At 41.8% G+C, this 15,606-nt stretch overlaps 1 long non-coding RNA gene and 1 pseudogene across 2 annotated transcripts in view; both read left to right on the forward strand.

Moving 5' to 3' along the window:
* LOC110348353 (putative G protein-coupled receptor 160) overlaps positions 1-15,002 on the forward strand; it is a 34,875-nt pseudogene extending 19,873 nt beyond the window's left edge. The window contains exon 4 of the transcript XR_015445994.1: positions 1,934-15,002. The product of XR_015445994.1 is annotated as a putative G protein-coupled receptor 160 (transcript). The remainder of the gene's footprint in view (positions 1-1,933) is intronic.
* LOC147822162 (uncharacterized) overlaps positions 1-15,606 on the forward strand; it is an 86,190-nt gene that overhangs the window by 21,115 nt on the left and 49,469 nt on the right. The window lies entirely within an intron of this gene.

Genomic DNA, 15,606 nt, shown 5'->3' on the forward strand with positions numbered 1-15,606 from the left:
TTCCTTTTTGGTACCAGGAATTGAACTCCAGATCTTGCACTTGTGAGGCAGGCAGCAGAACCACTGAGCTAAATCCCTGGCCCTGTCTTTTCTTTGATCTACAGGTTATATAGAAATGTGTTAATTTCCAAATAGTTCAGGATAGTCTAAATATCTTCTTATTGGATTCTAGTTTGATTCTTTCATGGTCAAAGAACATACATGGTGTGATCAAAAATACGGTGAATAGTTAAACTTTTAAACATTATTACAGTAAAATATTGCCACTAACTGCTCAGAGTACTCTTCCTCACTTCAAACCCACGTATCCCATCATTCTTGCCACTTTCTGAAGCAGTTCTGGAAGTGCGCTTTCATGAATATCTTTAGTTGTGCTGCTGTGGCTGGCTCAATGTCCTGAATCAATTCAAGACATTCATCTTTCATGGTCATTCTAACTTTGGGGAAAAGCCAGAAGCAAAGGGTGCTAGAGCTGCTGAATAAGGTAGATAGGGACACACCATCATGTTTTTACGACTGCCTTTCTGTTGGATGGCACTTGGCCGCAGCATCCACCGTATTTTTGATTCTACCTTACAGTGATACTCATGAAAGAGGACTTCCAGAACTGCTTCAGGAAGTGGCAAGAACGAGGGATGAGTGAGTTCCAAGGGGGAAGAATGTCTTTTGAAAGGGATTAATGCCAGTGTGTCTTTTACTGCAATACATTTTAAAAATGTAAACTTTCACCATTTATTTTGATCACCCCTTGCACTGTATGTGATTGCAATTTTTAAAACTTGTTGGGATCTGCTTTATTTCCCGGAATGATTTAACTTGGTGTATGTTTCACACACACTTCAAAAAAATGTGTGCTTTGTTGTATATTTTATAATTACACTTTATGTGTCCTTCATTAATAAGACATTTTAGTTGGATTTTCTGTGTCTTGCCATTTACAATGTTCCTACCGAAAAGAAACTGACTTGCTCGGGGTTGTTTGCCCAGTACTGTGGCTGTAACTGCGGGCTGCTCTGACTGCCACCTTCTTCATTGTCACATGACTGCAAATGAGGACAACTGTGCTCCATTGGCATTGGAGCTGCTGGCCCATCAAAACCAAGCCATGCTCCCTGCTCCTCGCCCATTGACTTTCAAGTGTGCACATATGTACATGTGCAATGAGAAACACACACGTACTTTCAACATGTCCTGAGTTAGATTTCCTCATATGCTTCTTCTAAATAACTAAAAAATTTCCCTTCTTTTCCAAATGAAAATAGTGCAAAGTCATATTCAGTTAAAACATAGTTCCATGCTCAGGCTTTCTGAGTGAGATACACATTCCTTTGGTCCTGTTAAAATATTACTCCTTTTTCTTCAGTAGCCCATGTGCTGGATTGAATGGACACATTCCTGTCCACCCAAGGCTAATTTTTTGTTTGTTTGTTTGAAGACAGGGTCTTGTTTTATAGTTCAGGCCAACCTTGAACTATGTAGCCCAGCCTGGCCTCAAACTTGTGGCAATCCTCCTTCCTCAGCCTCTTGGGTACTGGGATTACTGGCATGCCCCACCACGCCCGGCCATCCAAGGATAATTTGATGCAGAAAAGCCTTTTTAAAAAGTCTCCTTAGGGCAGTTGTTCTGTGAAATATTGGAAGACATAGTAGAGCAGTTAGCTCTCTGTGTTTGTTGTTCATTGGGACCAATTCATGGTCCAAGGTGAGAGAGGACTGTAAGGAAGGATGACATTAAAAGAGAAAAATTTTAAAAAATTTTTTAAATCTTACAGTATTTTTAGGGGTTGTGGGGAAAAATGAATGTGCTCAATTAAAAGCGCATAGTACTTTCCAGGTACTGTATTGATTTTTCTCCTGTAAGTTAATATGACAGTCGGGTTGGGATCCACAGTTGGAGAAACCACCTGATTCTGTTGGTTTCTGATTTCTACAGAAATCCTCTGCAGTGGCTGAAGAGTTGATTCAGCAAGGATGTCATAGGAATCACCAAGCATATCCCTTCTGAGTATTTATTGTTCACAGTGATCTCTGTTTCCCTCTGAGAGGTAATATTGTTTTGACTGCTACTTTAGAGGGAAAGGGAAGTTCTGCTATCTTTCCCTGGGTCTTGATGACCATAGTGACTCTTAACTCATACCTTGGTGAGCTAGTGAAGGGGTTATGCCTGACACCAGTGACATTATACCTAAACAGAGCAGAGCCTTGAGGTGGGCTTGCCATTGGTGGCCTCGATCATAACTCTGTCTCTGAATTGTTATAGACCTCACTCTGAAGGGCAGACCACGGTAATAGTCAGGGTTCCGAGATTCCAGTAATTAGCAGTAACTTGGATCCAGTAGACTAAAGGTTTAGGTATGTTCTTTGTCTCGGGGCACATTTGGGGGACTGGTGAGGAAGAAGACCAGCACTTTGTCTCTATTTATGTGGATGTCACGGTCACCTAGCATCTATTTTATTGTACATACTCCGCATCAATGAGGTAAAACTGAGCACAGGGAATTAGATAAAAAGTCCTGACTTTCTTGTGCCTTGATTTTCTTAAGCTCAAACTAATTCCATTAGACCTTGATTTGTATTTTATTTTTATGGTCACCTACAAAGGATGGATCGCCTGTCACTTTAATCCTGGAGAACCATTGAATTAATTAACTGCTGCTGAAGCTCCCCAGGCCTCACACCATTTTGTGAAGCCCAGTACCTGTGCCTTGTTGCCTGTCATGATAACCAAGCCCACTTTGCTTCTGTCAGATAATGGGGGCCACCTGAAGCAAGCTGGCCTGGGCGCAGGTCAGTGAGACCTGTGAGGCCTCTGTCACCAGCATCCCTGGGGTAGGAGAACAGCCAATCAAAGCCCACTTAAAAGACTACCATCTCCCACCGAGGTGAGTGGAGAGCCTTCTGGAACTAGTGGGAGACCCATCCAGCGGGGAGGAGTGGAGTAAGTGGGAAACTCAGGACAGTTCAGTGCAGCATTCCTGTCTCCTGGAGTCTGAATTCTTTCCTCTATCTTATGCCAAAGTGTTTCTCACTTTGCCATGTCATTTGGCACAGAGAAGCATTCAGAACATGGGCCAAACCAGCAAACTGCTAAAGCAGCTGCCCACACCTCCTGAAAGAATGCACCCAAATCAATAACTTCTCCCCAGTGAGAAACTAACTCTACCTCTTTGCCCAAGGACCTCCAAGTCCCACACAAATATCCCAAGATCTGTGCCTGTACACACTACCAATTCCTGCTGTTCTTTCCAGATGTCATTCTTCATTCACCCACCCTAGTGATGGCTGTCACTCCCAGGACTTGTGGAATTTGGATTCCAGTTACCAGCCAAGCGCAGATGGGGTAGGAGGGCATAGGGGAGGGACTCTGCCTTAGGGAGGAGAAGCGCACAAGGAATGTTTCAAATAGTGGGACCTCGGTGTCCTCAGAATATTTCTAGGTATTTCCATTCTGGTTCCATCTTGTCAGGCTTGCTTTCTATATCAACCATGGCTCAGTGATCCCCACTGTTAACTCGCGCCACCTGAACCAATCCAGCCTGGACTCCTCACATCTCCGGTGGATCAGCTGTAGGGTTGGTTTCAGATGGGTTTGGTTATCAGCAATCTTAGGTCTGTTTATTACCAGTTATAGAGTTTTTAAAAACTTAGTTCCAGGAATGCTTTGAAAATTTGTTCCCTTCCTTGAGGCAGATATTTTGAGATTTAGGCCATGAAATCTTTGGTTTTAAGTAAGGTACAGCTAACAGAAGGAAATATTCTTTCATTGTTTCTGTGTTTCTCATCCCCTTTACTTTTTTTGGTACTGAGAATCAAACTCAGGACCTTGCGCTTGCAGGGCAGACAGCGGCACCACTGAGCTAAATCCCGAGCCCTTTATCCCCTTTCAATGGGCCTCTGGATATAGTTGAGGGGAAAAGACAAGATTTATATATAGTATTCCAGTTTTTAAAATTGAGATGTAGTTTGCATATCATACATGTTTAGAACATATAATTCAGTGGTTTTATTATATTCATGAGGTTATACAGCCATCACCGTTATATATTTGCATCCCTCAAAAAAAATCCTATTCTTATCAGCAGTCACTTCCCATTCCTCCCTCCCACCACTGATCTGCTTTATGTCCCTGTGGCTTTGCCTATTCTGGGCATTTCATATAAGTGAAATCATATAATATGTGACCTTTTGTACTCAGCTCTGTTTACCTAGTTTAATGTTTTCCGCATTCTACCATATTGTGATGAAAACTACTATTCACTTTTATAGTTGAATAGTATTTAATTGCATGTATATGCCACATTTTATGTATCCATTCACCAGTTGATGGGCATTTGAGTGGTTTCCACTTTTTAGGTATTACAAATAATATTAACATTAGGGCACAAGGGCCGGAGATTTAGCTCAGTAGTTCTGCCGCCTGCCTCACAAGTGCAGGGTCCCGAGTTTGAGCCCCTGGTACCAAACAAAACATTAGTGTACAAAGTTTTGTGTATTTTTTGTTTTCCTTTCTTGGGTTATAGAAATGGTGGTGAAATTCTGGGTCACATAAATGGCCACATCATTTCACATTCCCCCCAGCAATGCTTGAAGGTTCCAATTTCTCCATATCCTTGTCAACACTTGTTATTGTCTGCCTTTGATTATAGCCATGCTGGTGACATGAAGGAGGAAAGGAGGAAGTCTCTGTATGTAGTTCCTTATATGCACATGGAATAACTCTGAAAAATTAGAGAAGCAACTGACACCATTGGTTTCTTCCAGAGAAATAAACTGAGTAGTTGGTGGGGTGGTAAAGGTAGGGAAAGGTGCTGTGCTGCCTGTCCTGCTCTGGTTACTAAATCTTAGGCCACGTACAAGTGGCACGTTCACAGATAAATTAGTAGCAGCTTGAAGTAAGAAGTACATTTGTTGGGCCAGGGATGTAGCTCAGTGGCACTGCACCTGCCTCACAAGCACAAGGACCTGAGTTCAATCCTGGCACCAAAAAGAAGTACACTTGTTGATTTATAAAAAGGATCAGCTAACTACAGCCCGTAGACCAAATGTGGCTCACCACCTGTTTCTATATGGCCCCTGAGCTCAGAGGAGGTTTTACATTTTTTAATGATTAAAAAAGAAAAAGAATATTTTGTAGTACATGAGATATAGGTATGAAATTCAAATTTCTGTATCCATAAGTAAACTTTGATTGGAACACGGCCATCCTCACTAGGTTGCATGTATTCTGTGGTCACTTTGTGCTGTGTTCAGTGGCAAAGGGGAGGAGTTACAGCAGGGATTGCAGGTGGCACATTGATTGCTTTAAACTGCTGCTTAGCACAGTGGAAATCACAGTTACACAGTTATAATTCAGCAACATTTTTCATGCCACACAGGTTGCCACATCGCAACTTTAAAACAATTATGAGTACATATCCTTTATGTCAAGATAAGGAAAGACACAACTGGACTTTGAGTGTCACACTTATAAGGTATAATGAGTTCAAATTGTTTTATTAGCAAATTACGTGACAAAACATTGCATTTATCATGCAATGTCATAATAGCTCTACCTAGAGAATACAAGGTACAACAACATTAAAGATTATATCATGGCAGAATTTCTTCACAAAAACTAAAAACGACATAGAATCTCCTACCAAAATAGGTTATCAGGTGGTTCATTGGCTACCCAAAAAGAAAGCTGTTTATAAACGACTTGATGAGGTGATATTTGATTACAGCAGCTAGACGAATGTATACAGAAGATTCATGTGTTTATGAATGTTAGCCTTGGGGTGAGAATAGTGACCTGAAGAGTTTAGGACATTGGGAGTCACAGCTGTAGTCTATGGAAAAAGCAAGGCAGATGTTGATGTTCAGTTGTTCATTTGAGAAGTCAATCCTGATTCTGAAGTTTAGGCTAAGAGCGAGGCATGGTGGAGCATGCCTATAATCCCAGCTACTCAGGAGGCTGAGGTTAGGAGGATTGAAAGTTTGAGGCCAGCCTAAGCAGCTTTGCAAGGTCCTGTGGAGAGAGAAAGAATGAGAACAAGACAGAGGAGGCAGGGGGCGTAGCTCAGTGGTAGAGCACTTGCATGGCGGAGGGCCTGGGTTCAATCCTCAGTCCTAGGCTAAAGAATTGCCCTCTGTTAATAGTCTGCATGGAACAATAACAGGTGAGAATATTTTGAAAGAAATTGAAGAACCTGATAGAGTGGTACACACCTGTAATTCTCCTGCTCAAGATGCTGAGGCAGGAGGATTGATTGAGCCCCAGAGTCCAAGCCCAGCCTGGGCAGTACAGCGAAAGTCCATCTCAAAACTAAAATGAAACACCCCGAAAAGTCATTAATCAGTAAATTGGAATTGAGGTCTACTAACACGTGTTACAGCTGATGTACATAAAAGTAAGTATGGAGGTAAAATAAGCTTTGCTGGCTAATATGTAGAAACAAAGGGCTTAAAGAACATGGTAATTCATTGTATTTTTAAAATTTTTAATTTTATTAGTACATGTTCACAGTTCATGCATCTACAGTCATCTTTGGGGTTGTTACATGTTCGTGCCAAGCTTGTTTCTCTCTCTCTTTTTTTTTTTTTTTTTTTTTTTTGGCGGTGCTGGGGATCAAACTCAGGACCTTGTGCTTGCAAGGCAGGCATGGTGCCACTGAGCTAAATCGTCAGCCCTTAGTTTCTCTCTTTTTAAAAATTCTTTTCCCCCTTCCCTCCATCCTCCTCTCCCATTTTTTATTCTTGTTGACATTTTTGATCTTAGTTCATGCTATGGCATATGATGTTTATGCTAACTGAGGTTATTAGGCCTGCACATGGCACATCTTTACTCTACTCATTTCCCCTCCCTTTCTCCTCATTCCTTGCACTTTTAACCTTGGACCGTTTCCCTGTTGCAAGAGATCCATCTCCTTGTCCCTTTCTTTTTTTTTTTTTTTTTTTTTTGGTACCGGGGATCAAACTCGGGTCCTTGCGCTTTCGAGGCAGGCGGCAGAACCGCTGAGCTAAATCCCCGGCCCCTCCTTGTCCCCTTCTATCCACCCTTTATTGTCCTCTTTGTACTTTGCCTCACTCAAACGAGAGCTACCCTACAGTATTTAAGCTTGTGTGTCTGGTTTATTTCACTCAACATTGTATTTTCCAGGTACATCCATTTTCCTACAGATGTCTCATATCTGTCATTTTTTTTTGGTACCAGGGATCGAACTTGGGACCTTCCACTTGCGAGGCAGGTTCCGGAACCACTGAGCTAAATCTCCGGCCCCATATCTGTCATTCTTTATAGCAGAGTAGTATTCCATTATGTATAGACGTTTTCTTTATCCAATCATCTGTTGATGGGTATTCAGGCTATTTCCAGGAATTAGGTATTACTAGTGGTCCTGCTATAAACATTGGCATGCATGTATCTCTGTAGTTTATGCATGTAGCTATGATGTCTTAAGCTCTTTGGAGAAGATACCTGCTGGTGGGATCACTGGGTCATATGGAATTTCTAATCTCAGTTCTTAGAGAAATCTCCATACTGGTTTCCATAATGATTGTACTAGTTCACATTCCCACCAACAATGAAGGAGTTCCTTTTTCACCACAGCCTCTCCAGCATTTGTTATTGTTTGATTTCTTAATGGTTGCCGTTCTTTCTGGAGTAAGATGGAATCTTAGCATTGTTTTAATTTGCCTTTCTCTAATGGCTGAGGATGTTGAGCATTTTTTCTGTATTTGTTGATCATTTGTATTTCTTCCTCTGTGAAGTGCCTGTTCATTTCTCTTGCCCATTTGTTGACTGGGTCTATAATTTTAGGTGGTTTAATTTTTTTTGAGTTCTTTATATATTCTAGATATTAATCCTCTGTCTGAGGAGTAGCTGGCAAAATTATTTTGCCCATTCTGTAGGTTGTCTCTTCTCTCTACTGATTGATTCTTTTGCTGTACAGAAGCTTTTTACTCTGATATAATCTCAATTGTCCATTCTTGCTGTTATTTCTTGTGCAATTGAGCTTCTGTTTAGAAAACTCTTTCCGATACATATGCCTTTAAGTGTTTTACCTATTTTATCTTCCATTAGATTTGTTTTTATCTTAATGTTTAGATCTTTAATCCATTTTGATTTTAATTTTGTACATGGCGAGAGATAAGGGTCCAGTTTCAATCTTCTGCACACAGGTAACCAGCACCACTTTTCCCAGCACCACTTGTTGAATAAGCAGTCCTTTCTCCAACATGTGCTTTTGGCCCCTTTGTCAAAGAACAAATAGCTGAATGTCTCTGGGGAAGTTTCTCTATCCCCATTTCTGCTCCACTGATCCACGTGTCTGTTTTTGTTCTAGTACCAAGCTGTTTGTATCACTATTGCTTAAATTCGGGTATTGCTATGCCTCCTGCTTTGCTTTTGTTGCCCAAAATTACTTTTGCTATTCTGGGTCTCTTCTGGTTCCATATAAATTTTAGGATTTTTTTTCAGATCTGTAAAGTATGCTGTTGGTATTTTGATTGGATCTGCACTGAATCTGTGTAACAGTTTTGGGAGTGTGGCCATTTTGACAATATTCATTCTGCCTATCCAGGAAGGGAGGATATCTTTGCATTTTCTGATGTCTTCTTCAATCTCCTTTTTCAGAGTACTAGAGTTTTCTTTGTAGAGGTCTTTCACTTCAGTGGTTGGGTTAATTTCAAGGAATTAACCTAATCCCAAATTAATTTCATTTTTCTGGAAGCTACTGTGAATGGTATTATTTTCATAATTTCCTTCTCACCCTGCTCATTGGTATACAAAAATCGTAATGATCTTTGTTTGTTAATCTTGTATCCTGCTACATTGCTGAAGTTCATTATTAATTCTAAGTTTGTTGGTGCAGATCTTTGGGTCTTCTATGTAGAGAATCATGTCATCTTCAAATAATGATAATTTGAATTCTCCTTTCCTATATGTAACCCTTTTCTTTTCTTAAATTCTATTAAGTTTACTGGTACATTTTAGGTAGACATTATGATGCCATTCATCATTGGGATCTTGTACCTGTACATGCTGTATCTTGGTTCTTATTTTTTCCCCCTTCCCCTGCCCTCCCTTCACCCCCTCCACCCTTCCCTGTTTACAAAGACTTTGTTTCCGTTTTTTCCTTCTCTTCTCATGTTTTTTTCTTTCCTCCTTTCCTTTCCCCCACCCCGCTCCTTGGTTCCCCTTTCCTTTTGGACCTTTACCCTTTTATTTCTTTCTCTTACCTAATTGTTCTGGCTAATGTTTCAAGTACTGTGCTGGACAGAGGAGGTGATAGTGGACATTTTTGTCTTGTTCCTGACTTTAGGGGGAATGCTTTTAGTTTTTCCCCACTTAGTATAATGCTGGATATTAATTGGTCAGGCATAGCTTTTATCATATTCAGGTATGGTTCTTCTATACCTGTTTTCCTTAGGGTTTTTATCATAAAGTAGTGTTGGATTTTGTTGAAAGCCTTTTCTGCATCTATTGATATGATCATACGTGGTTTTTGACCTTGCTTCTGTTCACGTGATGTATTACAATGATTGACTTATGTCCGTTGAGCTATCTTTGCATCTTTGGGATGAAACCTACTTGATCATTGTGGAGGACCAGTGGGCAACTTGGACCACACAGCTGAGCTGAATCAGTGTTGTTGGGTGTGGAAGGCCCACCTGAGGGTTTTTGCCAGTGATGTAAAAAGAGAACTGGAAGGGAAGATCATGGGCTGTTGACTTTCTAGGAGAAGCTTGCTGTGGCTGGTTACCCTGATGCAAACTTGGCTATTCTTGTCGTTAGAGCTCAGGTCCTTGCTGTCGCTGGGTATGGCTAATGTTCTCGTCAGGGGAGCTCTGCTCTTCGCCTTGAGGATCACTTCCTGGCTCCAGTGCAGATCCCTCAGCCTGGTTGCACAAATCCTTCACCCCGCTCGTGCAGGCTTTCTAGTTTCCACCACTGGCCTTCGGGCCTTCCTGGTGCAGATCCTCCATGAGGATCTTGGACTTGCATGAGACATCACCATGGGCTCTAGGACTCTGGCTGGACTCATGGAGGACACTGCCTTGAGCTCGAAGCCTTCAGCTGGACTTGTGCGGGACATTGCCGTGGGACCCAGGCCCTTGGCTGGATCCTTCAGGTCTCTAAGTGTGTGGACAGATCTCTTGCACTCCTCTGCATTTGACTTTTTGGGTGACTGTTATACACTAATCTTTTAAATTATGTGTCCTGTATTAAATCTACTCCCTTGCAAGTCCTGACTACAACAATCATGATGTATAATCTTTTTGATAATGTGCTGCGTTCTATTTGCTAATATCTTGTTGAAGATTTTTGCATCTGTTTGTTTATGTATCTTTTTAAAAATTATATATGGCCCGGGCCGGGGATTTAGCTCAGGGGTTTCGCCGCCTGCTGTGCAAGCCCAAGGACCCTAGTTCAATTCCCGGTACCAAAAAAAAAAATTACATATGGCCCCTTTTATTCCCCTTTTTTTGGTGAGGGAGGGGTTATTGCAGATTGGTGACGAGAGAAGTAAGGAGAGGTGACTTTGCCGTGGGCCCGGGGGAGGGGGCGCCTCGAGCTCCTGTTAGTGGTTTCTGCTGGGGACTCTGGAGGAAGGTGCAGCCAGGAGCCCCGAGAGGAGCACTGGTGACTCAGCTTGCAGAGATAACCCACACCGGCAAAATCTGCTCTTTCCATTCATCAGGCTCACAAATGCAGAGCTTACATAGCATTCTGGCACAGTGGAATGCTATGCAAGGAACCAACAGTGACATAATTGAAGGCAGCAAAATCAAAATAGACTAGGAGGATCACTGGTTAGGAAGACTCTGGAGAGACCCACCCCTCCAGGTCACCCCTTCCAGGCCTCCTTCTCCAGGCAACACCACCTGGCAGTCTCAGGTCAGCAGCTATGCTTCTGTGTCCTTGTACCTCGATAAGGTCAAGTTAAACTGCAGGATGCGAATGGAAAACAAAGTGAAGCAGGGTTTTATCATGCATTTTTCAGCAGGTCTTCCTGAAATGTAACTAAAAATATGACACCTTTTTCTGCAGACAACTGCTCTTTTCAGTACCAGGTACATCAAACAAATCTGCCTCTGGATGCTACTTGTCTGTTGTTCTTGATCGTACTTTGGAAAATATTACTAAATATCCTCACACTAGGAGTGAGAAGAAAAAACAGCTATCAAAATTTTATGGAATGTTTTTATGTTTCATTAGCATTTGTTGATTTATTTTTGGTAAACATTTCCATTATATCGTATTTCAGGGATTTTGTACTTTTAGGTATTAGGTTTACTAAATATCATATCTGCCTCTTTGCTCAAATTATTTCCTTTACTTATGGGTTTTTGCATTATCCAGTCTTCTTAATATCTTGTATAGATTATTGCCTGAATTTCTCTAAACTCACCAAGCTATCATCTAAATGTCAGAAGTCGTTTTATTTCTTTCCAGTAATTTTGATTTTGATTTCAGTCCTTGCTTATGTTTTGGGAGAACCAGGTATCTACCAAAGCCTGAAGGCACAGAATATTTATTCTTACCAATGTCCTGTCTATGTCAGCAGTCAGAGTTACTGCCTGTCACTTTCCATGATGATTTTATTCATGGCTTTTATAACCTCTTGGCCAGAAGTTATTACCTTGGTACAGAATATTTGAATAACTTTCTATGTGAATGAGTCTATCTTATATTTTCCTTCTTCATCCCCCCCTAGTTACATTGTAAACTTGGAAAGTCTACTCTTGCTCAAAATCACTGTCTGCTTTCTTGGTACCTGGTTACCATTAGTACTGCTTCAGGTATCCTTTTCTTAAAATGCAGATTCCAGCATTTATCGAGTTGAGCATTCCCTGGTTGTACTTTGTCAATAGTTTTCTCATTGCCACCATTTGTTGGTTTAATTGTCACAAGCTTTATTTAAGAGACACCTCATTATCCATAGATCCATTTGTTAACTGGAAATGCTGCTTTATTCCACTTACAATGCATAATTTTGGACAAATTGAAAAGCCTATGTCAATAATAATTTGTTACTATGTTGCCATCTTAAAACGAAACCAATTACAATAAAAATCATAATCTTAGAAACAGGAAAGAATGGTGACTCAGGACATGCCAAAAGGTGACACTAAACTGAAGCTCTTTCTCCCTCTAACCTTTTATACTTTTCCAGCATACTTTTGGGGTTATGATATAATTTATTACATAGTGTTTTATTTTAAAAACAAAATAATGCCAAGAAGTTCTTATGCCTATTCAGGACTACTGTATAAATAAATTTGTTATTAATACAAAAGTGAAATGAGTTAACATTTGACCATACTGATGTTTTTGTTGCCCCCCAAAACTGGATACAAAACGTTATATAAATCTGAGATTTCACCAACTTTAAAATATGAACTTAAACATTTTATCATATTTAAAATAAAAACCATTTTCTTAAAAAAAAAGAACTGAGGAGAGTTTGTGGCTAATATGGAGATTTTTAGTAGGATGTTGCCTCCCCGTGATTAATTTTCAGCCTTGTACTTTTGGTGCTAGTGTTTACTCCTGTTATTTACTTCAAGTAATTTTGACTCTGTCCCTGTGTTTTGCTGAAAGAATTGCTTGTGGCTACAACAGCATGCGCAGATTCGATCTTACAGCCTAATGGTCCTTGCAGTTACACTTCCCCCTTGGTCTGTTCTCTGTGCACACTGCAGCAGGTTAGTATCTGCGGTTGCTCTGCAGTGAGGAGGCAAGGTGGGGTGGGAGAAGGGGAGGTGGCTGACAGGAGTGTGAGACACTAAGGGGGAGGCTTGAGGGGGAACAGCGGCAGGTGAGAAGAAGTTTTATTCAGGGTCTGATTCTTTCGGGGTACTTTGAGTTGATGAAGGGTTGGTATTGAGAGTTTTCAGAGTATACGTTGTGGGGGTGAGGGTGAGATATAGGAGAAAGGTTTACTTTGTGATTGAGGGAAGCTGTGTGGTTGTCAGAGCTTGCTGCTAGGGAGGACGGTAAGCGAGGTAAGGTACGGCCGAGTCAAAGGCTTAGGATGGGGAGGACCGAGGAATAATACTAGGGAAGACAGGAGTGGCTGTGAGGGAGCTAAGTATGGGGAATTTAAAAACTTGGGAGGAGGAGGCTATGTGTTTGGAAAAAGAACAAAGAAATATGTTAGTAATGTCTCCGCAGTTTGAGGTGAAGAAACTAGATATGGAGCTGAGACAGGGGAGAGAACCTGGACACCTATTAAATCAGAGCCAATGAAAGAACAGATACACAAAAGTAACAACCTAATAAACACAGGATACCATAAAAGAACACAGCATGACCCCACATTACTAAATAAATAAAACATACAGAAACTTACACCTATAGGATGTCCAGTGGGAACACAGATTATATATTCCTGTGAGACCTTGCAGATGTGACTCCCAAGTAGCTTCTTTACCAGAGTCTGAGTGCTCGAAACCCATAACCCTTCTGACCCCTCCACCGAAATACTGAAGCCAACTCACACTCAGGACCTCTGTCAGCCAGGCTGCGGCTGCCAGGCTGCGGGCATTCTTGCAGAGTCTGATCCAGTCCTAATTCTTGGGTTAGGAACTCTTGCTGCCCCTCTCCCTCGGTGTGATGGTGGATTTGGCAGACAGGTTCACTGGCCCGAAATTGTCCACTGATTCTGGATTCTTCCTATGCAATCAAATCAGCTAGAATAGTAAGAGCCTAATCCATTACAGTGGTATCTATCAGGGCTGGTTGAGAAATAACACACCACGAGGCCCTGTTTTGGGTCACCTTTTAGCCTAGAGAAGAAATCCACGGTTATTGTGTAAGCATCGTAACAACCCAAGTGTTGACCTGCAGTTAACGTGTACTAAGCGCAATGGCTGTGTCTCCTCTAATGGTGAAAAACAGCATTCCACAGTAATTCTATAGAATCAGTTATCTAGTGCCCAGAGGGCTGGGGACCCAGTAATGCCAGAATGGGTAACAGAAGAGAAAAAAGAAAACAAAAGTTTTATTTTTTAAATTCAATTTTGAGATCTTATGCTGTGGTATGGGGAGGAGGAAACAGGAGAGGGTGAAGGGTCCTAATGATAGAAAGGGTGTGTTCTGTCTTTACAGGGGGCTCACAGGGAGAACTGGGTACAAAACTGGTAGTGCGAAGCGGAGATGGAAAAAGATTCTAGGACTGATAGAAATGTTAGAGAAAAGTTAAAGGGAGACAAATGAAAAGTGGGAGAGGAAAGAAAAGGAAAATTGAGACTAAGACACAGGAAAAGAAGTCAGGCAAAGAGATACGGACCAAAGTAGAAGGGCTATATAGGGAAATGAGAGAATTCCCTTATGCTCTGCAAACTATATTGGGAGAAAAAAGGCAAGAGGAAGAGAAAAGAGGGTAAAAATGGAGTAAAAGTGTGGGGGGAAATGTACAGAAGGAGGAAAACAGTAAAGAATAAAAACCAAAGTAAAAAGATAAAGAGTAGGAAAAGAACGTTTTCTATTGCTTTGGACACGAGGCTCTTGCTCCAGCCAGGATGTGTCTGCTCACGCCGGAGGCCTATGGCTGCAGTTCCCCCAGAACGGGGCTGGTCTGTGCGGTCCTCTCCAGCCCGGCCTCAGCGGGGCCCCCGTCTGCTCCGGCTGGCCTTCCCTCACCCACTCCGGGAACTTGGCAGTGTGAAGCCGCTGAGGGGCTGCTCTGGGACCCGGGTTAGACACCTAGCGCTCCCCACTGTGGCGTCCCGCCAGCTCCTGCTCCTCCGCTGTGGCTGCGCGCTTGAACCAAAGTTACTCACCACCAGCTGTCCACTGCAGAAGGCCGCTGTGAAGCAGTGGCCTGCGTTTTTCCCTGCCAGTTCCAACTGCTAATTCTTTCAGTCCCAATGCAGTTCTCTGGTTCTCCTTGAGCAAAACAGTTGTTAGTTTTACTTTGCTTCCCAGCTGGTGGCTCATCAGCTGCTGATGGGGCGCTGTGCAGTGTCCCCTGCACAGGGCCATCTCTTCTTCCGTATCAATCCTATTTTCTTCTCTGTCAGCCCCTTGTGGTTCCGGAATAACCTCGCCTCACTTGGATTCCTCTCCAGGCTGTTGTTTTCCAGACTACACAGCTTGTCTTGGAGAGTGCTGGCGCTCACTGCTCCGCCATTTCAGCTTCCTCACGTTCGTCGCTGCATTATTTATAGATAGAACTTTGAAGAAAATATTTGAATATGTCACGTATGCATTGAACAAGTACTGTTAACAGTGAACTTTGCTCTTACAGACTTGATCATGAGTTCCATGAGTTTTTGCCAGAAGTCAAAGAGAAATACCTTGATTTGTCCCACCACGTGGAAATGTAAAGACTTATCAAAATTTGGAGTTTTAGGGGCCAGGGATTTAGCTCAGTGGTTCTCGCACCTGCCTCACAAGCACAAGGTCCTGAGTTCAATCCCCGGTACTCAAAGAAAAATTTTGAAGTTTTAGTACGATACTTTGAACTCAGGGCCAAGATTTAATTTTTTTCTGAACAAAAAGAACCTGTTTGATCCACTCTTCTAAAATAGTGAATGACTTTGGGAATAAGATTTTACTATGGATTTGAAAGTGTTTCTTAATGCATTTAAGTTAATAGTAAAAGGCAAAAAGGTTCT

Source organism: Heterocephalus glaber, unplaced genomic scaffold (assembly GCF_053883595.1).
Source record: "Heterocephalus glaber isolate CG9 unplaced genomic scaffold, H.glaber_assembly_v1.0 deba00001673, whole genome shotgun sequence".
NCBI lineage: Eukaryota > Metazoa > Chordata > Mammalia > Rodentia > Bathyergidae > Heterocephalus > Heterocephalus glaber.